Source organism: Giraffa tippelskirchi, chromosome 6, assembly GCF_054371585.1.
Source record: "Giraffa tippelskirchi isolate mGirTip1 chromosome 6, T2T-mGirTip1v1.2.pri, whole genome shotgun sequence".
NCBI lineage: Eukaryota > Metazoa > Chordata > Mammalia > Artiodactyla > Giraffidae > Giraffa > Giraffa tippelskirchi.
Genome location: NC_137280.1, coordinates 140,129,656 through 140,154,034, shown reverse-complemented (window position 1 = coordinate 140,154,034; position 24,379 = coordinate 140,129,656). Strand labels below are relative to the sequence as shown.

The 24,379-nt window shown below is 39.4% G+C and overlaps 1 protein-coding gene across 4 annotated transcripts in view; it reads right to left on the bottom strand.

Annotated features, from left to right (window-relative positions):
- SGCD (sarcoglycan delta) overlaps nucleotides 1-24,379 on the bottom strand; it is a 434,639-nt gene that overhangs the window by 207,557 nt on the left and 202,703 nt on the right. The window lies entirely within an intron of this gene.

The following is a 24,379-nucleotide window of genomic DNA, read 5'->3' as shown; positions in this document are numbered from 1 at the left end:
ACGTATGCAAAATATTTGGAACAATACACACTACTGTCTGGTGTTTACCAAGGGCTCAGTACTCTTTTCATTTTTATGATGATGTTAATGGTCATTTGTGTTGAGTTTTCACTTGCCTACGAGACAGTAAATTTCTCCGAGGCAGTCATTACTTCTTGTCAACCTTTGAAGCAGAGTGATTTAGCAGAAAGTCTTTGGACACCACAGTCAGAATTAGACAATGGGATTTCAGTTCAGCTATATATGAGCTCTGAGTTTAGGCAATGGTGTGGAAAACCAAGAGCTTGAGAGGCTATTAATAAACAGTTTGTGTTTAAACAAAGTACCTAAAGATGATGTAACCAAAGAAGCTGATGCCCTCATTAACAGTAGACACACAGTGCAATGAGGTGGCTAAGTAGATTAGACAAGATAACACACATCCTTCTATCTAACATGTCCTATTCCATGCTCTTCTACTAGAGGAGCACCTAAGCCTTATAAATTCTAAGTCCTTCTAGGTCCCTATCCTCTGCCTCACCTAGGAATCTCTATATTGTAGGGGGACCAAACCAAGTGTGTTTGATGCAATGGATAAATATTTGTAGGCAAGTATGCTAAACGGTAGAATCACATTTTTAATACATCGTGGAAAATTCTGAAAGAGATGGGAATACCAGACCATCTGACCTGTCTCTTGAGAAACCTGTATGCAGGTCAGGAAGCAACAGTTAGAAATGGACATGGAACAACAGACTGGTTCCAAATAGGAAAAGGAGTACGTCAAGGCTGTATATTGTCACCCTGCTTATTTAACTTCTATGCAGAGTACATCATGAGAAACGCTGGGCTGGAAGAAACACAAGCTGGAATCAAGATTGCCGGGAGAAATACCAATAACCTCAGATATGCAGATGACACCACCCTTATGGCAGAAAGTGAAGAAGAACTAAAGAGTCTTTTGATGAAAGTGAAAGAGGAGAGTGAAGAAGTTGGCTTAAAGCTCAACATTCAGAAAACTAAGATCATGGCATCTGGTCCCATCACTTCATGGGAAATAGATGGGGAAACAGTGGAAACAGTGTCAGACTTTATTTTTTTGGGCTCCAGAATCACTGCTGATGGTGATTGCAGCCATGGAATTAAAAGACGCTTACTCCTTGGAAGGAAGGTTATGGCCAACCTAGATAGCATATTTAAAAGCAGAGACATTACTTTGCTAACAAAAGTCCCTCTAGTCAAGGCTATGGTTTTTCCAGTGGTCATGTATGGATGTGAGAGTTGGACGGTGAAGAAAGCTGAGTGCCGCAGAATTGATGCTTTTGAACTGTGGTGTTGGAGAAGACTCTTGAGAGTCCCTTGGACTGCAAGGAGATCCAATCAATCCACCCTAAAAGAGATCAATTCTGGGTGTTCATTGGAAGGACTGATGTTGAAGCTGAAACTCCAATACTTTGGCCACCTCATGCGAAGAGGTGACTCTTTGGAAAAGACCCTAATGCTGGGTAGGACTGGGGGCAGGAGGAGAAGGGGACGACAGAGGATGAGATGGTTGGATGGCATCACCAACTCGATGGACATGGGTTTGGGTGGACTCCGGGAGTTGGTGATGGACAAGGAGGCCTGGCGTGCTGCAGTTCATGGGGTCGCAAAGAGTCGGACACGACTGAGCAACTGAACTGAACTGAACTGAAAATCCAGTGCTATAATACTCTGACATGTTTGCATCTAGGCTGACAATCTGAGCTTATCCTGCTTTGATGATGGACATATTCTATGTTCTGTTTTGCTAACAAAACAAAACAAATCATGGAACAGATGTTTTCCTTTAGTACCAATCTGTGATCAAAGATGATATTGTATTTTGGGCAAGGTAAATATTTAAATGCTCATGGAATAGAGAACGTTTCTAAACATACTGAACATATTTCTCTGATTTAAGTTGATATTTTAAAAACTTGTGGACATTGCCTGTTGACATAGGAAAGGGAATGAGGTAGTGGGAAGAAAAAGACCATTAAAATAACTTCCTGTCTGAGTTGGCAGCTTTTGTAAATTGGCAGGTCTTTAAATAGCTCAGAGCTGGGCTAAATTTCAGTCTTATAATGCTTAGCCAGATATAGAGTATTTTAAGAGTGTTACTTAAAATCCTTCTAGAATGCTTGGAGAAGTCATCTCCTCCTGCAAGATCACAGGCACCTACCCTGTTCTTCCAAAGGCCTCTCTACTCCTCTCCTCACTCCTTTTACTCCTAGGGTTCACTAACAGTCTCCTCACCTACCATCACCAGTGATGGTTTATCAAAGCTCCCAGACACCTACCACTTGATTCAGTGCTGTGTGTACTGTCTCATTTGACCCTTTCACCAGCATTATGAGGAAAGTTTTACTCTTCTAATCTTATAAATAAGGAAAACAGAACACACATGAAAAGTGATTTGGCCAAGATCACATGCCCAGCAGGTGACTGAGCCAGCTCTGTGTTCAAGCTAGACCAAATCTCTCACATCTCTGAATTAATTATACACATCTGATTTCCTCCAAGATTATGGTCCTTGACTGTCTCTGCTCTCTTCTCTCTGCACACATGCTCAATACATTCTTCCTTTGAGAGTCCTCATGATTCAGCTTATAGTCAATTTGGTATTCTCACTGACCCAAACACTAAACGCACATGAATGGTGATTAGCTCAAAATGCATAAGGTTTTACCCTGAACTCATCAAATTCCATACTTGTCTGATGATCATTTTTCCTTCTAAAGACAGTATGGAGGATATTATGGTGAAGAATCCCACATCCACTCTACAAAACAGATCTTAGCTATACTGTCAGAGAGGCTCAGGGAATGGGGTGTAGGGTAGGGTGCTAAGTTAGTTTGGGCCAGGAATTCATGAATAGAGGATTTCTGATGGTTCCTGGGAAAGAAGCATTATTAATCTCTCGTGCATCTGGCTATTCTTCTATCCCTGGACACAAATAAGGAAGCAATTAGACACAGTCACTGCTGATAGCCGTCTGATAACTCAGAGGGGAACAAGCCCAATTCTATGGGTGATAGGTCCAAACTCCAGGAATAACTGAGCCCATGATGACACTGAAAGCTACTGAATCAACCAAAACTGTAGTCTAACTTATCTCAAGACCACATATCAAGTGAACTAATAGGCTTCTTTCATGTTCAAGTTTGCATATTTGATACTTGTAGCCCAAAGTATTATTAAGAATATCATAACTGACAGAGATTTTAATCTCCTTCTGTTTACACAGAACAGAGTCCGTGAAGTCAAAATTCAATCTTATCACTCATTGATTTAAAAATCATATCAACATTGTCTCTACCTTTAAGTACAGTGATTCCTCTTTATCAAACACCTCTGGAACATCCCAAGTGGTTTACCACCAAGGTCATTTTTGTCCCCCTGGGGGGCATCTGGCATTGTTGGGAGAGGGAGTGTTCACCTCTGGGGGGTAGAGATTAAGGATGCTGCTAAACATCCTACAACATGATAACTTATCTATTCCCAAATGTCAATATATACTTTTAAATAAATCATTAAATTAATCATTCCAACAACACAAGAGATGACTCTACACATGGACATCACCACATGGTCAATACCAAAATCAGATTGATTATATTCTTTGCAGCCAAAGATGGAGATGCTCTATACAGTCAGCAAAAACAAGACCAGGAGCCGACTGTGGCTCAGATCATGAACTCCTTATTGCCAAATTCATACTTAAAGTGAAGAAAGTAGGGAAAACCACTAGGCCATTCAGACATGACCTAAATCAAATTCCTTACAATTATACAGTGGAAGTGACAAATAGATTCAAGGGATTAGATTCGATAGAGTGCCTGAAGAACTATGGACAGAGGTTCCTAACATTGTACAGGAGGCGGTGACAAAAACCATCTCCAAGAAAAATAAATGCAAAAAGGCAAAATGGCTGTCTGAGGAGGCCTTACAAATAGCTAAAAAAAGAAGAGAAGGTAAAGGCAAAGGAGAAAAGGAAAGATATTCCCATCTGAATGCAGAGTTCCAAAGAAGGACATGGAGAGATAAGAAAGAATTATTAAGCGAACAATGTAAAGAAATAGAGGAAAGCAACAGAATGGGAAAGACTAGAGATCTCTTCAAGAAAATCAGATACCATTTCATGCAAAGATGGGCACAATAAAGGACAGTAACAGTATGGACCTAACAGAAGCAGAAGATATTAAGAACAGGTGGCAAGAATACACAGAAGAACTATACAAAAAAGATCTTCATGATCCAGATAACCACGATGGTGTGATCACTCACCTAGAGCCAGACATCCTGGAATCTGAAGTCAAGTGGGCCTTAGGAAGCATCACTACGAACAAAGCTAGTGGAGGTGATGGAATTCCAGTTGAACTATTTCAAATTCTAAAGGATGATGCTGTTAAAGTGCTGCATTTAATATGCTAGCAAATTTGGAAAACTCAGCAGTGGTCAAAGGACTGGAAAAGACCAGTTTTCATTTCAATCCCAAAGAAGGGCAATGCCAAGGAATGTTCAAACTACCACACAATTGCACTCAGTTCACATGCTATCAAAGTAATGCTCAAAATCCTCCAAGTTAGGCTTCCATAGTACGTGAACCAATAACTTTCAGATGTTCAATCTGGATTTAGAAAAGGCAGAGGAACCAGACATCAAGTTACAAACATGTGTTGGACCAAAGAAAATGCAAGATAATTAAAAAAAAATCTAATTATGCTTCATTGACTACACTAAAGCCTTTGTCTGTGTGAATCACAACAAACTGGGAAATTCTTCAAGAGATGGGCATACCAGACAACTTTACCTGCCTCCTGAGAAACCTGTATGCAAGTCAAGAAGCAACAGTTAGTACTGGACATGGAAAAACAGACTGGTTCCAAATTGGGAAAGGAGTACGTCAAGGCTACATATTGACACCCTGCTTGTTTAACTTATATGCAGAGAACATCATTGTGAAATGCCTGGCTGGATGAAGCACAAACTGGAATTAAGATTGTGAGGAGAAATATCAATAACCTCAGATATGCAGATGACACCACCCTTATGGCAGAAAGTGAAAAGGAACTAAAGAGCCACTTGATGACAGTAAAAGAAGAGAGTGAAAAAGCTGGTTTAAAACTCAACATTCAAAAAACGAAGATCCTGACATCTGGTCCCATCACTTCCTGGCAAAAAGACGGGGAAACAACGGAAAAGTGACAGACTTTCTTTTCTTGGCCCCTAAAATTCCTGCCAATGGTGACTATAGCCATGAAATTAAAAGACACTTGCTGCTTGGGAGAAAAGCATGACAAATGTAAATAGTATATTAAAAAGCAGAGACATTACCAACAAAGGTCCATATAGTCAAAGCTATGTTTTTCCCATTAGTCATGAATGGATGTGAGAGTTGGACCATAAAGAAGGTTGAGTGCCAAAGGATCTATGCTTTCGAACTGTGGCGGTGGAGAAGACTCTTGAGGGTCCTTTGGACTGCAAGGATATCAAATCAGTCAATCGTAAAGAAATCACCACCGAATATTCATTGGAAGGACTGGTGCTGAAGCTGAAGGTTCAGTTTTTGGCCACCTGATACGAAGAGTCAACTCAATGGAAAAGACCTGTTGCTGGGAAAGATTGAAGGCAGGAGGAGAAGGGCACAACAGAGGGCGAGATGGTTGGATGGGATCGCCGACTCAATGGACATGAGTTTGAACAAACTCTGGAAGATGACGAAGGTCACGGAAGCCTGATGTGCTGCTGTCCACAGGGTCACAAAGACTCAGACATGACTGAGCAACTAGACAACAACAAAAATTAATTATAAAACATTTTTAGATAAAAGAATTGGGACACAAACACAATCTTTCTTGTTTGAAATTCAGTGTATTTCTTCCTGCATAATGATGCCTTACTACTGTATCCAGTCACTTGCCCTGGGATTATACCAAATGCTCTATGCATCTCACCTCCTAGATATCTCCAATTTCCCCTTGCTATTTCTTTGCTTGATAACTAATGATGGCTACTAGGGCCCGCTGCAACAAGTCCAGATACTTTCTCTGCCCTTCAAATCCTGGTTAATTTTTGACGATTCCATATTATTTCTACCAGACAGTATCATATGCCACAAATTTTCAGTCTAGACAAAATTCCATTTATCTATAAAGCTTTCTCTAATTATCTCAGCCCATCATTATCTCCATTTTTGCATTCTCTCACATTTAGTGCCATAGAATTCAGTGAAATAAAATAACCTAAAAACCATTCAGCATCTGGACTTCCTTTATAGAGAGTAAAGTCCACGATGGAGGTTAAAGAGCTCTATTTTATTTTGTTCTGTTGTCCACAAGCATCTACCACAGTAGTAGGCACAATAATATTCAAAGTACTTGCTAATAAAATACACGCTTGTATATATACATGCCCATTGGCTCACCAACTAAGAAGGTAAATTTTATGTAAGAGATAGAGATAACAAAAAGAGAAGAAAGAAAAATGATCCCTTACACTTGTAGATGTTACCGAGATATAACATATCAATCTTAATCTCTCTTTATAATTCTTCACAGAATCACAGCACCTAACCTTAATTTCCCAATTATATTTCATGGGATGTTAACAAATATCCCATGCTCAACTTAATTTGAAAAATGAGTTCAATAAAATTAAATGTTTCTTTACTCCAGAGCATCTCAGAATAGGCCAATGCTAGAATTTAAGATGGGGAGAGATTATGCTTTGTTTTCCAAATGTTATCTCTAGGACATTTTGGAAGGATATTCATCCTTGCCAGATAATTTAGCAACACTGATATAGACTAATGCTTCCATTTTTCAAATGAAGAAACTGATGCCCACGCGACACATTCACTAATTAGTTACAGAATCGGGAGCCAAAGTCATTGGCTTTGGTATTTCTTGTGGTTAACTCCATCCTCATTCCATTTATTTTGTGACCTCAACCCTCTTTCAGCATCCCCTAGTGTTGGACTCCGCCACCTGCACATGCAAGCCTGCAAGCCTCCACCTCCAAATGCCATGTGATAAGCTAGGCATGTGTGGTTCCCATTTGCTAGATGATAAAACTGAGGCTTCAGAGAGGCTCAGTATCTTGGTCACAGTCACAGTTGCAGCGGCAAAGCTGGAACCAGAACCCTGAGGTTCCTGAGTCCACATTAACATATTGCTATCACTGCTTTCCTCTTCCTTTGCATGGTAGCCATCGGAGAAGGCAATGGCACCCCACTCCAGTACTCTTGCCTGGAAAATCCCATGGACGGAGGAGCCTGGTAGGCTACAGTCCATGGGGTCGCTAAGAGTCGGACACGACTGAGAGACTTCACTTTCACTTTTCCCTTTCATGCACTGGAGAAGGAAATGGCAATCCACTCCAGTATTCTTGCCTGGAGAATCCCAGGGATGGCGGAGCCTGGTGGGCTGCCGTCTATGGGGTTGCAGAGAGTCGGACACGACTGAAGCGACTTAGCAGCAGCAGCAGCAGCATAGATATAACTTGTTGATAAAGACTGGGCGTGGGAAGGAACAATCTATTGCCCCTGGCATTACTTGCAAACACACAGAAGCCTCATTATATTATTATTTATTTCATTTCATGGGATACATACTTTAAAAAATGTACTAACTAGAATAATGGTATATTAAAGGAAGAAGACATCTGAAGAACTATCTGGTTCAACCTCTTCATTTCAGTCAAAGAAACTGAGGTGCTTAAGAGGAGAGAAAGCTTAGTTGGTGGCAGAGACAGCATTTAAATAGGTCACCTGCTCAGAAGACAGCTTAGACTTCTTCCCTTACCAACTGTGCGACCTTAGGCAACTCACTTCATCTCACTAACAAGTCTCCTTTCCTAAAAAGTGAGGCTATTCCTTTCTGCTGTAGAGTAGAGTGAATAAGCTATATGTATATGTGTATCCCCTCCCTCAAGGACCTCCTGCCTATTCATGTAGGTCATCACAAGCACTGAGCTGAGCTCCCCTAACTGTTATTACAGGAATAAGTTCAAGCCTTCTAGTTTGATAATTTTTTTTTTAATTCACAAAAAAAAGGATTACATTAAAATCTATATATATATATATATCCTTAGGAGGAGAAAAAGAGGCTTTTCTTATCTAGCTGTGAGTGTTAAGATTAAGGGAAAGAGGGATTTCCCTGGCAGTCCAGTGGTGAATACTTCACCTTCCAATGCAGGGGGTGAGAGTTCAACCCCTGGCCTGGGAGCTAAGAGCCCACATGCCTCCTGTCAAAAAACAACAGAACATAAAAAGAGAAGCAGAGGTGTAACAAATTTAACAGAAACTTTAAAAACGGGTCAAAAATAAAAAGATTAAGGGAAACAAAGTAAACGCTAGTTAATATGGTCAGTGATAATAGAAGTTACTAGAGTCATTCTTACTATTAGTACCTTTATGTGCATACACGTTTAAGTTCCTAACTCAGAATAATATTAACCATTATCATTATCACTTCCTGATAAAACATCCCAATGCCCATATTTATGGAGAAAATGGTGTGCTTGTCTACTGTAGTTTCTTTTCCTTTGGCCTTTGAAGAAGCTGCCTTTTGCCTTTTTGGCCAAGAGTAAAACCACTGTGACCTTTACTCTTGTTTTGCCAGTGCATTTGTTGCTGCCAACATGCTAGCACTGGTTTTATCTCAAATTTGGTGGAAACAAAACTCAAATGTCTTCATAGGCCAAAATAATAGTGAGTGGGGATGCCCAGGATTGCTGGGACTATATTCATGTACCTGAAAACCTTTACATCCAACATTTGAAGGCACACGGATGGGAACACTACCTATGAAGGCCTCATGTAGGGGTGAGCTGGAGATGCTCATTAAGGCAGAACAAACTATTTTTACTTTTCTCCCTAGATAAACGTCCTTTTCTTTTCTCCCTTGCTAGACTCTTCTTTCAGTATCCAGACAACAGTTACTACTATAGTGTCCTGTGCCCAATCTGTAGTGGGTGGTTATAATTCAGAAAATTCTATTAATACTTTTAGTGAATGAAGAGACTGCTTCCTCTGGTCACCTACAGCTCACCCCTGATTTGGAACCTTCTGGGGCTCTCACTGTTTGGACGCCCATTGTTTGGACGGCTCCAAAGGAGAAACATGGGATGTAGGAGAATGTGTACCCATGGCCAGACATTCCATATTTGCAGGGAAAGAAAAGATTGGAAACTGGTTTCCATAATCTGGCAATTCTCAAATAATCTGCTTATTTAATTGAGGGGTTGAGAGGTAAATTGATATCCAGGTAGGTTGAGTGATCTACCCAAGTTCCCCTAGGAAATTACTCAAAGAACTGAGGATTAGAAGACCATTTTTAACTGGGTAGGTGAGCTCTTTACTGCAAGATATTTCAATTTCTTGCCCTGACTACAGCAAGGAAGGATAACGATGCAACTTGTCTGTTGCCTCTCTTCAACATTGTTGCTAATATCACTTAGACTGCTGGATGTAACATAGACTAAGTAACCAACTCCTTGAAATAGAGGTCCCTCTACTTACTTCATCCTTAACACACATACTTTGCTTCTCAAAGAAGAGACTAAATTCAGAAAATCCCTCTTCACTGAAATACACCTAGCTGAACTTTGCAAGCTGCTTCCTGAAGAGATGCTGTTTATCTCTTAAATCCTTTAAGGACAAAACTGCAGTGGAAAAGAAGCCAGTCTGCCCATTAGACTGATTCCATAGGGTCTTCCAGAGTTTGTGGACATTTTCCCAACTTCACAAGACTATTATTTCAGTGGCTAATTTTGGACACTTGTCCTAAAAGAAAACTCATTTAAATAGGTTCAGTAGTTAGAACTAGGGCTTTAGAGCACCAAAGAATATCTCTGGGTCACTCTGAATATGACAGACTTCATTTATGATAAGGACAACTTAAGTACTTAACTGTGTATTTGGCACTTGGCCCAGCCTCTTACTTTTATTATCCCATTTAATCCTCACAATAAACCCATATGTTCAGTATTATTATTATCTCTAGTTTGCAGAGAGGGACACTGTATTTCAAGGAGAGCTAGTGAGTTGCCCAAGGTAAAAATGCCCAAACCCGAAATGGATTAGACCCAGAGCACATTTCCTTTCACAAAAGCACCATATTGTCTGAAGTCTCCAGATTAATCCTATGATTCTGAAGTCCTCTTTTACTGAGCTTTTTCTAAGACCTGAAGTCACATGATACTTAAAACTGAGTAGCACTCAGCAAGCATTTGTTGAATGAGTGAATGGATTCTCTTGCATTCTTTCTTCATCTAGATCCATGGTTGTCAATGGGGGCATCTAGCAGATGTTTTCTGACTGTCATGATGGGTGTTTACATGAGGTGCTACTCACGTCTACTGGGTAAAGACCAGTGATCCTACAGGGCACAGAAGAGCCTATTGTGAAATAGCTAGCTAGTGGGAAGCTACTGTACAGAACAGGGAGCCTAGGTCAGTGTTCTGTGATGATGTAGAGGGGTGAGATGGAGGGTGGGTGGGAAAGAGCTTCAAGAGGGAAAGGATATATGTATACATATAGTTGACTCATGTTGTTGTACAGAAGGATAACAACATTGTAAAGCAATTCTACTCCAATTAAAAAAAAAACTATAAAAGAATACCCTTTGGTTTCTTGATCCATGAAATGGCCTTGCCTTCATCTGGACTTCAGTCTTTCATTTATGTCTTAAGTTGTGTGTATGCTGTGTCGCTCAGTTGTGTCCAACTCTTTGTGACCCCATGGACTGTAGCCCACCAGGCTCCTATGTCCATGGAACTTTCCAGGCAATAATACTGGAATGAGTTGACATTTTCTACTCCAGGGGATCTTTCTGATCCAGGGATTGAACCCACATCTCCTGCCTCTCCTGCAGTGGCAGGCAGATTCTTTACCACTATACCACCTGAATTCACAAACCTAGTTTATATGGTCTGCAAGTCCTAATCTCTAAAGACTGGGGACTAGTATCAGGCTCTCCTGTTCAGAACTTCTTGTTCTATAGTTGCCCCTGGTTTGCTGTGATAGTCTGGACAGTTTTTTATTTTGAGCCACTGCAAGGTTGCCAAGCAGAAATCACAAGATGGGTTACCACTATGAAGAGACAGCACAGACAAAAATGGGTTTCTCTAAATTTGGAGTGACTAAGTAGGAATGCTGGTTGTATACCTTATTAGCATGAAGACAAGCTACTCCATATCTCTGAGGCTTACTTTACTCTTTTCTTACCTGCAATACAGGGATAAGAATAGTACCTGCTTCACTGGGTTTCTAGAAGCATTACATGAATTAATATTGATAATGCATAATACCTGACAGTATTTGGAAGAGTACTTAATTTTTTTTCCAAAAAGCTGATTGCACTCATATAAGCTGGTCTCAGAAAGTCAGGTTGCACTCATGTAATACAGAGAGATCATTCTGATAAACTCTTGCATTTAGATGTAGAAATCAAAGGTGACCATGTTTAATACATCCATTTCAAACTAAACCACCTTGAAAGGGAAGACAATTACTATAGGTAGGTGAAATGGTTGTATTAAGAAAAAAGGGACTATCAGAGGCTGTGTTAATATGGGGAATAGTATACGTCACCCAAATATATTTAAAAAAATTACAGCCTTTGCTCTCTCCCAAAATAAACACAAATATTTACCTATGTGTGTGCATGCATACACACACATACATACACACACACCCTCCAAATTAGACCTGTCTTACAGTTTGTAAACTCTACGCCCGAGTTATAATAACTTAGTCTGTAAGGTTCTCTTTCCATTTAAGCTACATGTAGTCCTTTGTCCAAGGTAAAGACAGTCAAACTCTAAGTGCATTAGATGCAGAATAGTATGCTCCAGAGCATGTTATAAACAAACATACACAAAGCTACATATAACAGAAGTCAAACATATGATGTAATCCTCTGAGCAGCTGAGTATACAGGGAATTCTCTCCCTCTCAGCTCTTCTAATACCAATGATTTGGAACTTCTGGTTAGCATCTTTTAGTGTGGGTTATATTTGAAGATTCAAATAGTTTAGGGGGGGATGGGGAGAATGCATGCTTTATGCCACCAAGTTTATTGGAGGAGGGAGGAAATAAATGTTTTCTAAATTTATCATTAATATTCTGTCTACTGTTTTGATCCACTCATCTTGAAATATACTATATATATATATATATATATACATACATATATATATATTTTAGATTCACTAGCCTTTGAAACCTTTGACATTTCAATAAAGACAAATGTTTGCACTGATGACTCAAATCTATTACTTAAGCAGCATATAATGAATATTCAACAGATACCTAGCATAATGCTAGTCACTTTTCAAGGCATAAAATATTGAGCACTTTGGCATTATGTCAGCTCTTGGAAACAGCATGCTATTGCAGAAAGAGATGAGGCTTCAGAAAGAGAGAGATCTGGTTCATTTATGGTTCCCTAATTTGCCAATTCTATGACCTTTGGTGAGTTACTTAACTTTCTGAGACTTCATTTCCTTGTATGTAAAATGAGTATGTCATGATTTTTACTTTATAGGATTGCTATCAAGTAGATTAAAGAGCATATGCAAGGTTAGCATAGTCCCTGACATACTTTAGGGGCTCCATACATGTTAGGCCTCATTTCCTTTTCCTTCTTGTGATGCCTTCCTCCACTGCCCCTGACCCACACTAAGGATTTAACTTATGACCTTGGCAAGACTAACATATTTTTAAATGCATTCCAACAGAAAGCCAAGAATCATCACTTATTTCTCTTTCTCTTCTTCCTCCTCTCCAGAGTTGTCTTGGCAGCTCAGTCAACTGTACCCCAAAAACACTTTCCAAATCCCTCAACTTTCCATATTCTTTGCCACCATTCCATTTAGAACTACTGCCATCTGTCAATCAAACCCCTGAGCAGGTGCCTCTGTGATCTCTCAGCTCCCACCTCTGCTCCCTCCTGTGGTCCATTTTTCCTCTATGCATCAGTCACCGCAAACCAAAATATATCCTTTGTCAGCTTAAAATTTTCCCCGACTCCCTAGCTCATTTGGGATAAAACCTCAGCCCGTCAAGTTTACCTGTATAGACTTGCTTGCACGTGTTGTACTCAACACACTGTACTTGAGTACAAGTTGTCCTCAGCTTGTACAACTTTCTCCTTTCCTTACTCCTCTAAATGTATTAGTCTTATTTCTGCTCCTTTAGCATATCAAGCTGTTTACCTTAGAACCTTTGCATTCCCATCCCTTTGATTTCAAACATTTTTCTCCCTGTTCTTGCCATGGCTAGCTTCTATAACAATATCTAAATTAGACTCTCCTCTGTAATTTGTCACCATCTCATCTCATTTTGTTTTCCTCATAGTTCAGCTGCTAATTACTCATTTTTTTGTTGTTGTTTATCCTCCACTCACCCCTTATAGATTACTGACTCCATAGAAACTAGAAAATATTTTTCTTTTGAAAAATTGTATCCCTAGCTCACAGTATCCAGCCTATCACTAGGGTGGGGGAACGTGCTCAATACATATTTGCAGAAAAAGTAAATAACTGACTGCCATAAAAATTATGCATGACCACCATGTTGACAGCAAAGCAACTGGGTAGATACTACACTTCTACATGACTGCTTCTAACATGGAGAACATGGCCATCAAGATCTGACCTGCCCTTTGGTGAGGCAAAGCAGCAAACTGTGATTCAGAGTAAGAATCAATGGATACTTGTTAAATTAATCATGAGTTTAAGGTACAGGAGAATTTAAGGTTCAGGATTCTCACATAAATATTCAGGGAGGAATAGAAGCACACTTCCCATTTAAATGATGCGGCCTACCTAGGGTTACACACACAAAAGGGAAGACATCCTCCTGAAAGACACACAAATTCCGCCACAGATATAAATATGGAGAAAAGCAAAACAAAACAAAAAGCATCTGGTATACCAATTACCTCTCCAGAGAGAAAGTTTTAATTCTTACTCTCCAATAAATAACTTGCTATTAAATACAGGGAGAAACCATAAATATAATAATGAATGATAATAACTTCTACCATTTGAGTACGTAGCATGCCCTAGGGACTGTGCTAAGTGCTTTACATACATTATCTCTGCCTGACTTCTAAGCCATACCAAATTTGGGATGATTAGACAACGTGACATCATGGTCAAGCATATGGACTTTGGAGTCAGGGAGTCCAGAGTTCAAGTCCTAACTGTCTGAAAAGCTTCAGACAAATTAAAAACTTCTCATAACCCATTTGTTTTCTTCCCTGAAGCACTGGCAGTCATTCATAGTTTGAAGAGGTGGTGTATATGTAAAACAGCAAATCTATTATTCACTTAATGTTGTGCAAGGTGCTTATTAGGCTCCTGACTCCAAGAGCTCATACTCACATTTTACAATTGAGGAAAGTATCACTTTGTGAGGTTCAGCAATTTGCCCAAGACCTATGTGGTCCCAAAGACTGTGGTTTTTACAATATACCTGTTGCCCTAGAGATAAATCCATCTTTGAACTGTGGCAGAGCTGAAACTCATATACAGAGGGAGAACCAAGAGTGCTAAAGTCCAGCAGGCACACTTTCCTTTCCCTACAGCTCTCAGGAGCATCGCTCAACACACAAAGGATGGACTCAGATATGCACAGAGCAAGTGGTGTATTCTTTGACATGATTTTATGATCACAAGGAATCCTCTGACAGGGTCTTCCTAAAGGCTCTGCCAAAAGGCCAGAAAATGCTGTTTTGAATTCTGAATTCTCTGTAACCCTTTCCCATAATGCACACATTCACTGAGTTTAATATATGAAACTAGTAGCTATTATCTACAGTTTTATTGCAATAAATTCCAATTATGAATTACTTAGAAAAGAATTAAGAATGAAACAGATAAATTTGAAAAGATGAAGGGAGAGCACAAACCTTGCAAAACTGGGCCAGGTCAAGGCATCCCAGTAGATGACAGACCTCTCTCCCCAAACTCCTTCCCTCTCTCCCTCTCTCCTTAACTCTTTCATCCAGTCAGTAATAATTTGTTGAGCACCTACTCTGTGCCATAGAGTTTAGTCAAATGTTTACTACAACAGGATACAAACAGAAGTAACTCAGAGTGTTTTTAAAAGTATTACCTAACAAGCAGTACTTCGTAGAAGAAAGGAAGGGTGTTTAATTCACATTAAGGTCACAAACACTTGCTAAGTGCCTGCTCTGCACAAAATACTGGGAACAGAATACCCACAGAGCCCCAAGAACAGAGATGAGTAACTGAAATGGCAGCCAACTCACAGGCAGCATCTCCAACTGATCATGAGAGGGAAGTCTCTAGGAATAGGACATAAAAGTCATTCTGGCCACTCATCCTTAAATACTCCAAAGTAACCGAGTTAGCGAAGTACAGTATCAAAAGGAAAAAATGAACACAAAAGCAGAACATACTCAATTTCAAATGCTGACCACCTTCACTGGAAGCAACATCTTTTCATTGTAGTTTTTCTCATCTGTTCTTCAAATATTTGCCTTCTTCCTTTAAAAAATAAGGTGAATGTTCCAAATGACATCACCATACTATGGAATGGAATCACCTTCAGCCAACCACTTAGCAAACTCCACGTTTGCTCTGGCTAATGTATTATTCTAAACATCGTGAGGGCTCTGAGAAAGCCAAGGAAGATTTATTAACCCAGACATCTTCTGAAAGCACATTGGAACAGGCCTATTGAAGCTCAGAAGTGAGAGAAATATATCATCTCTCCTTTAGGTAATTCTTACAGGAAGGAAAGTCATTGTGCGTCTCTAGGCCCAAAGCAGTGAGATGGCAAGGGAAGTCGTAAAAGCAGAATCTCTCTTCCAGCCAAGTGGCATTCTTGCTTTCCTTTCTACTCATTTGAGTATCCATTTTCTGTATTCCATCATGGTGTTAAGAATTTTATATATAGTATACAGTAGGACTAGTTAAGCCAGCACTCCTAACCATTCCACCCTGAATGTCAGCCAATCACAGGAAATCTCCAGGAAGATAGTAAAAACACGGTTTCCATCGGACTTTGCATGCATGCTCAGTCATGTCCGACTGAGCATGGGGAGTTGAGGGGATATGTGAATATATATTTTTAGTGGGGGGCTGCTACTTTGTCATCTCAAGTCCATTGAGAAAAGGCATCATTGAAGCCACTCTGAGATCCTGACATGTGTTTCTCATCTCTGAAGTCATCATAGACTTCTAATCCAGAGGGCTGATTTAGGAAGGCATGTATGCTTGCAGAGTTTTCCAGGGAAGGCTGGTTTCCACAAAACAGAGGTAGGCCAAATGAGAAAGAGAACTGTCTCAGAGACATCAGAAGTCCTATTGAAGGGGACTTCCTGGGAGGCAAGAAGTTTTCATGTGGAACTGAAGGAGGGATGAGGTATCGTGTCCAGGAATGGAATGCTTCACTTGCTTTTCCATAGGAGCTGTAGGAGATGTAAACATCTCCAGGGCCAGGAATCTACAAAGACTCCAGGAAATGCTTCATGAGGGAGGAAGGCAGTTTAACCATCTACCAGTCCCAGAGGGCACAAAGGCACCCAGTCGAGTAACGAATATCCCACCCTCTACCATTACCACTACCCTGGTCAGGTCTTAAACTCTAGCCAGCAGCTAGGAACTCAGGAGATGAGAGCAGAGACAGCCTACCCTTACTTCCAAAGGGAGGGAGTCACGAGCTCAAGGCTGTATTTAGGGAAAAGAAACAAATACTTAACTTTGAATGAGGTTTGAAGTTATAAATAGGTCACACGAGACACCGAAAATTTCTGCAGTAACGCGTACTTTGTCCCTTAAATACCACCACACTTTTAGCTTTTAAGTGGGCTGAAAATTCACTAGGAATTGCCCAAGTTTTTATGCAAGAGAGAGAATGGAAGACTATTCCCGAGTCAAAGTGGAAAGGAATAGTGAAGACATTTTAATTATGAGTTCTATGTAATTACAAGTTACATCTTTTTGTTTTACAAATTACTTATTTATTCAACAAGTATCTGATGAGTGCCAATCACTATGACAGACAGTGAATACAATGGTGAATAAGTCCTAGAATAGGACTCCTGCAACAGAACTACAACAGAACTCTGTACTCCTGCACAAAGTTCACAAAGCAATGGGATAGAATGGTAGCTTTATTGACATACTCTGTTTTCAAAACAGACCGATACAGAGAAAGAAAGCACACGCTTTGGGGTAGTTCAAACCTGGACTGGAATTTGTACTGCTCCACAGATGAGCTGGAAAAAATTACCTAACTGTTTTACACTTCAATTCTCCTTGCCTACAAAATGAACATAATATTGGGTCAGTCACAAAGCTTTTTTGGGTTTTTCCATAAGATGTTATGGGAAAAACCTGAATGGACTTTTTGGGCAACCTAATATAATCAACCTTTTAAGACTGCTAAGAGGATTTAAGGAAAATATTCAGCAAGCACCTAGTATACTTTTTGACCTATAATATCTCAAAAATAGTAGGGGACGTTACTGACAAGATAGTGGTATAAGAAGTAATCCTTTAGAATCAGACAAAATAAATGGATATTGCCATTAAATATACCATCATAAAAGTTAAAATGAAAGATTCACCAGAAAGTATTAATCAGTCCTAAATAATTTACGTCTTCCAACTCATCTTTCTTATAACTTGGTAAAACTTCCCATTCCACTGTCTGTAATACTTTTATTTCTTGAGCTTTAATTATATAAATAATCAGTACCATATAATCAAGGATTCAATCATCTCATTTCCTATGCTTTAATTGTCTTTTTGCACAAAGTCTTATCTCCCAAATTACACTGTAAGAGCCCACTGAAGACAGAGCAGGCAATAATATTCAGCTTATTTGCTAGAATGTTTTAGATCTTCAACAAATATACAACGGAATTAAATAGAAAAGACTTAAGTTTTAGGTTGTGTCAATGTGTAAAACTGCAGGCTATTCTGAGCTGCCACTGTAAGCACAAACACAAACATGGCAGGCTTCATAATCACTTGGTAAACTGGAAAACACTCTCAGGGTCAAAGCAGAAATCTTTCTTTGCATCAAAGGTGCAAGTCACCTTTGATGAGAAATTTCTGGCCTTGAGGTGGGTTCCACACACCATGACAATGACAGGTAGGTATAGAACAAACTTTCTCAAACAATTCTTCAAGCTGAATTTCAACAGGGAATCTCACTGAGTCTGCCGATGGCATTTTGAAAGAATTTCATTAAATGTTGCTAACATGTCATAAGCTCTCTTAAATGGAAGGGTAATGGCTCATAACATTTGTAAGCTTTTTAATTTCATGGAATATGAGCAGCATAATCAGGACCTAATAAAGTCAATCAACTGTGCCAAGCGGGGCTACCTACCTTTGCTTTTGTTTCTGTTTTCCTGTGGGCACACCCTGTGGACCAAAAGGCAAGAGCCCCAGTATCATTCTTTAAGGCTAACACTGGTATGCGATGTCCTGAACTTTCTCTGCTGAAACCATCACAGTAGCATTTGCATGCGTGAGATGAACAGACACCTCATGGGAAATGGCTTTTGCTTCTGGGAGAGATTTCCCTTTCCATTTGCTTCAGCTCAGAAGGTGCAATTCTGGTAGGATTCAAAATCAGTCATCTGACCAGTGTAACTGGAATTAATTAATGGAGAGGAATATAAGAAACCTTATTTATATTTTCAGTGACACAGTGGTACCCAAACTGCTACTCCTTTAAGACCAGTCTCCAGGTTTCTTCTACCACAAAGCCTTTAATTACAACAGTGACCGTTTACAGAGGCTAAACAGACACTGATCTAGGCACCCTGTACACATTTTCTCATTTAATTTTCAAAACAACTCTACAATGCTATCTGGCTACCTGAGATTATATACGGAGAAACTAAAGTTTGAGATATAAAGTAACATGGTCCAAGTCACAAATCTGGAGTAGTAAAGCCAAGCTTTAAACACAGTTTTGGCCTGACTCTAAAGCATGGGTACTTTTCTTTCTTTGGCCACACCAGGCAGCATGTGAGACATGTGACCTCATTTCCCTGATCAGGGATTGAATCCATGCTCCCTGCATTGGGAGTACAGTCTTAATCACTGGACTACCAGGGAAGTCCCTGGGTACTTTTGTTACCTACACAATCACCCTGATGCAAGCCTCAACTTGGGCATGAACATATCTAGAGAGAGGATTTTCATATGCTGACAAGAGGGCACCAGGTAGGGTGATGATCCAGGATAGCTGAAAGCTAGAGAGGAAAACAGGGAAAACTCCCCCCACAGTTGAGGAAGAAAGCACTCATCAAAGTGGAAAAGCAGAACTGGGGGTAATAAACCAGCTTAGGACAGGTCATAAGCAGAAAGCTGATTTCAAAGTGAGGAAGGCTGGGAACAGGTTAGGAAATGGAGTAGGGGATGGGCGAGGGCAAACAGTGTTACACTATGACTGAGAACATACACAAAGTTAGGGCCCCACTGCTGCGTGCTGATGGCTGCACAGGCAGGACGGCCAGCATCTGATGCCTCAGTGGAGTTGGGTAGGACCACATAAACTCATCACATAAATCTTTACTGAAAAAAAAAACAGAATGATGGGCATATAGATGGTGTCCAAATATAATGTTTTCATTTAGTTATGAATTCTACAAATGATCAGGAAAACATTCAGCTATTCCCTATGCTGCCACTAATGACTACTGGACCAAGAAAATACACAAATTAACAGTGCTACACTGGATGATATTTACACCCACCATGATACCTGAAGGTGATAAAAGTGTTCATCTTAGAAGAAAATTTTATCTAAGAACACTTACTGCATTTGAATGTTACTGTATTTTTAACCATATTGCAAATATGTCAGTTTCAGTTGTTAGAAATGAAAAAACAGTTCAAGGAATAAGAATGGTAGTGGGATCTTGTACATAATATATTTAAGGAACTTGTAAAAGAAGCTGAATTTAGAATGAAGAAGAGAGAATTCTTTCTTCAAAGGGGTTCCCAGAGGTAATTAAGCCTAGAGGCCCTAAGGCATACATTAGACACAATGAGTTAACTTCTCTTTTATAAATCTAGGATGGTACTGGATATTTAGAGAATTGGAAGAATTAAGAAAATAGTCCCTCATATTTTCCATGTTCTGTAGTTTCAGATAAGGAACTGGAGTTAACAAAGGCCAGGTCTTTGGAAATTTGGTATTTCTGTAGGTTTTTATTACTTCCTATTACCTCCACTTTGGCAGGCTTAGAGAAACCAGCAACTTGTAGTCTGAGATTCTGGACAAAGTCATATCTGCAGAACTTAAGATCTCTAGAACATCATGATAATGTTTGGAGTCAGACTTCATTAGCACATGGATCTTTGATTATTTCCAAATAGATACTATAGTTCTAACAGAAGGCATGGCTAAAGAACAGTAATGGTATAGCAGGAGATGGCACAGTTTAGGGTATCTGTGGTTGGAATGGGGAAAAACTGGCCTCTACAGGCAGCTGTGACGGCATGAACCTATGCAACAGAACAGAAGCCATCTGTAGGGGAGTGGGGAATGGTCAGATAAGCAGCTATTGACAAAAGAAAAAAAAAAAAAAAAGGAAGATATTCTCTTCATGAAACTAGTAAGGGTCCTACATGTTTCTTTGGGTTACAGGGAAAGCAAGTTAGACAAACAGCATGGGCCAATACTTATGTGTTGCCCTGAGATAATACAGTATTTCAGTTAAGAATGTATTTTAGAGTCAACATGGTTTAGAATAGTAAATGCATGTTTTTCCTTAAGCCTTCTATTTGACTTCTCATCTCTAAAAGGAAGATCAAAATGATAGGTCCTTTTTAGTGATACTCTAAGGAATGAATGAGGTAATTTTACATGAGAACTGTGGCTATTAGCTATTTACAACATGAGGGTTTAATCTCATATTACTTGGATTCAAATTCAACAAATATTTCTGAGCAATTACTATGGGTGAGAGTCTCTGGGAGGTGATTTTGAACCTATCAGTTCACTTAATCTCTGTGATAACAGTTCCATTAAGATGATTTAAAGTTAAAGATATTCAGTATTAGAACAGCCAAATCTGACAGGTACTTAGCAACATTAATGTTTCCTTATCATTCTCCACCTCCTGGTTGCCATTTGCTAGTCATCCCTGTAACAGAATGGTCCAGGCATCTGTGGAGTGTCTTGTCTTCCTCTCCTCAGCCTAGCCTCACTGGGTCTCCTGATCATTATATTTACTTTACAATGTTGTGCTCATAAGCCCATGGACACTGTACTTTGTGGTGATATAAAGACTTTTCAAGGGTAATTTTAAAAACAAATGTGCTTTTGGCCATAAGGGCCAAATTTAAAAGTCAAATTCATGTAACTTTATGATAAATGAACATTGCTGACTCATGCAGGATCATAAGCCCTATGTCAAGCTGTGGCAGAAGGAAACTAATATAAACAGTCCCTGCTTCTTCCACCCACTTAGAGTGGGCAACTGTCCCATACAATCCAAAACTGAGTTGGTATCGGCCATATTTTTATACTAACTTTGCTGTAATGTAGCCACATTGTATTTTCATTTTACTAAACTTCTTCCTCTCCTTCCTGACCAGAGTGCTGCTAAGATATGATCAAAGAAACACTGTGATTTAGCAAATTCTCTGTGGCAGCCACAGAAGGCATGGGGGTAGATTCCACATCTCAGAAAATGCACACAGTAAGACCAGTCCAAAAAAAAAAAAATCAAGACTGCTATAGAATAAATGAAGACACTTGGTTTGTTTGGTGACTATATATCCATCCAATGATATGACTTCTTATGCATTGACAACTTAAAAATAAAGCTAGCTCCATTTCTCATCTATCAATGAGCTACTACCTGAGGATAATTTGTCTTCCCATAAAAGTCTTCTCATTAACTACCTGAGCCTTAATTGAGGCCTAAAACCAATCTACACAGCCTGAGAGTAGAAGACTGCCATTATCCTACCATCTGTACTTGTCTATGACTGTAGAGAGATAACTTTTTATTTCTATGACTCTGATGTTACAAAATGGGAGCTGTGGCTTACTAGTTAGCGAAATCTATCATACTGCATCAAGCAAAGAAAAACACAGGGTAGAGTGTTTGCCTTATCCTTCCAACATGGTTATTTTCATCACCATTTACCTCTCCCTCCTCATCTCTCTCCAGAATGCAACAAGTACATCTGCAAAATATTTATCAGTCTTAAAAGCTTCATCTTCTACTTTGTGAACCATTTGGTATTTGCCTGGAGGCAGAACCACTGCTGATAAACAGAAACATTCATGGATATGGAAAGTCCCACACTCATAATTTAGGCAACTGCCACTTAAAACATCACTGGTAATAATTTACAGAGCAATGTGTCAAAAAACTACACTCAGCTGGTGATGGAGATCACAAAATCAAAGAGTGAGTATTTGCTTATAATTTCACATGGCAAGGAAGTGTGTTTTCGGCCTCTGAAATTATATCTCCTGAAAAATTATCAGTGCTTTTTGATAATGAACAAGTTTTCTTAAAATTAAGACGAATGGTGCAACACCCACAGCGATTGCAAAGTGTTGGGTGCAACAAGAGTTTCTGGGAGATGAGCATGTTTTGATCAAAGCATTAAGAAAACAATTTAAGTGACTCTTTAGCCAAGTCTTTTGCCTCGTGAGGAACAAAATGTTTATGAATATATTAAAATGCCCTTCTTCCTTTTTTAAAATAAATTTTATTGGAATGCCCTTCTTGCCTGGATAATCCCATGGACAGAGGAACCTGGCAGGCTATAGTCCATGGGGTCGCAAAGAGTCAGACATGACTGAGCAACTAATACTCTTACTATTTTCAATTCTTCCTAAATGCTAACTTCTCTCTCCATTATTCTCCCCCAATATTCAACAAGTATTATTGGCTGTGAGATGCCACCTAACCAAAATAGTACTTATTCCTACCATTAAGGGAACAAAAACCAAACCACAGTAGATTCTGGTATGTATTCTTCTGTCTTCAGTATTGTTTATGAAATAAGCAGGAAGCAGTCTCACATCACATAGTCATTACATGTGACTGGCATGTCCCAGAAACCAAGAGAGTGAAAGGATGCTGATGTGCCACAGTGATGATGTAGAGAAGCTCAAAGTTTGAAGGGCTGGAAAGTGTTAAATTTCATTATCTTCACCTTTCCTGTAACATACAGCTCCATACTTGTGAGCTTCCATTAGCCAGGGTTGGCATGAATCAAGGCTCACAGCAGCACAAAAGAGCCAAGTAGGGAAAGATGGGCTTTTAGTACCCTTAGGATCACTTTTACCTCTTTCACCTTGTCTGTCCTGCTCCCCCATGGTTTCCTACAACACAGCTGCGCACACCCTCTTCTACATAATATGATACTTAGCATGCACTGATGAAGAAAATTAATCATTCTAAAGCTCCTATAAAAAGAGAAATTTGTCTTTATCTCCCTACCTGAGAAGTGTTAGAGAATCTCTGAGTCAAAAGGATCCTAAAAAAGTAATTTATTCAAAAAAACAAATGACAACAATTTGCCTTCTTTTCATAAGACAGGCACTAGTTGGAAACCAGGGAAACAGTGGTAAACAAAGCAAATAATAACATTAATAAATTTTAATAATCATAAATTATCATATTGAAATTTTTATAGTGTTTTATGCTCAAAACAATATTCTACAAACAGTGACACTTATGTAAAAAATTTTACATAATTATATAAATAAATTAACTCTTATGATCCCGTAATATGCTTATGAGGTAGTGCTGTTATTAGGCCCACTTTACAGATTAAGAAAGTAAAGCCCAGAAAAGGTCAAGCATTACACAGCTAGTAAATGGTGGAAGCAAGTTTAAGTCATGGGAAGCTGTGTTTCAGAACCTTCTTTTACACATCATTTAACAATTGCTTTTCTAAGCCCCTGTAATCATGGAGATGATGCAGTATTAAGAACAAATAGTCATTCTGTCATTTAGTCATGTAATATACACCTATAATATAGAAATAGAAATTAATATATCTAAGTATATTAACACCTAAGTAATATGATATGATATGATGGTGGAGAATAAAGTTACTAGTTAAGGAACATATTTTAGATAGGCTGTCAGGGAAGCTGTCCACCAGGAGGTGCCATTTGAGCAGAGGCCTGGATGGAACAAGTCTAGGTTTTCATCCAGCCTGTGTTCTCAGACTGTGATACAGGGACCTCCCGCCCCAGGGTCTGGGCATCCTGTGGCGAATGACAGGGACACTGAGTGGACAAGGCCATGGGCTGCAGTGGCCCAGTCCTTATCCAACCACAGGAGTTCAGCTTCCATCTGGTTCAGATTTAGGGTTTCAAGTAAAATCCGACTTCAAA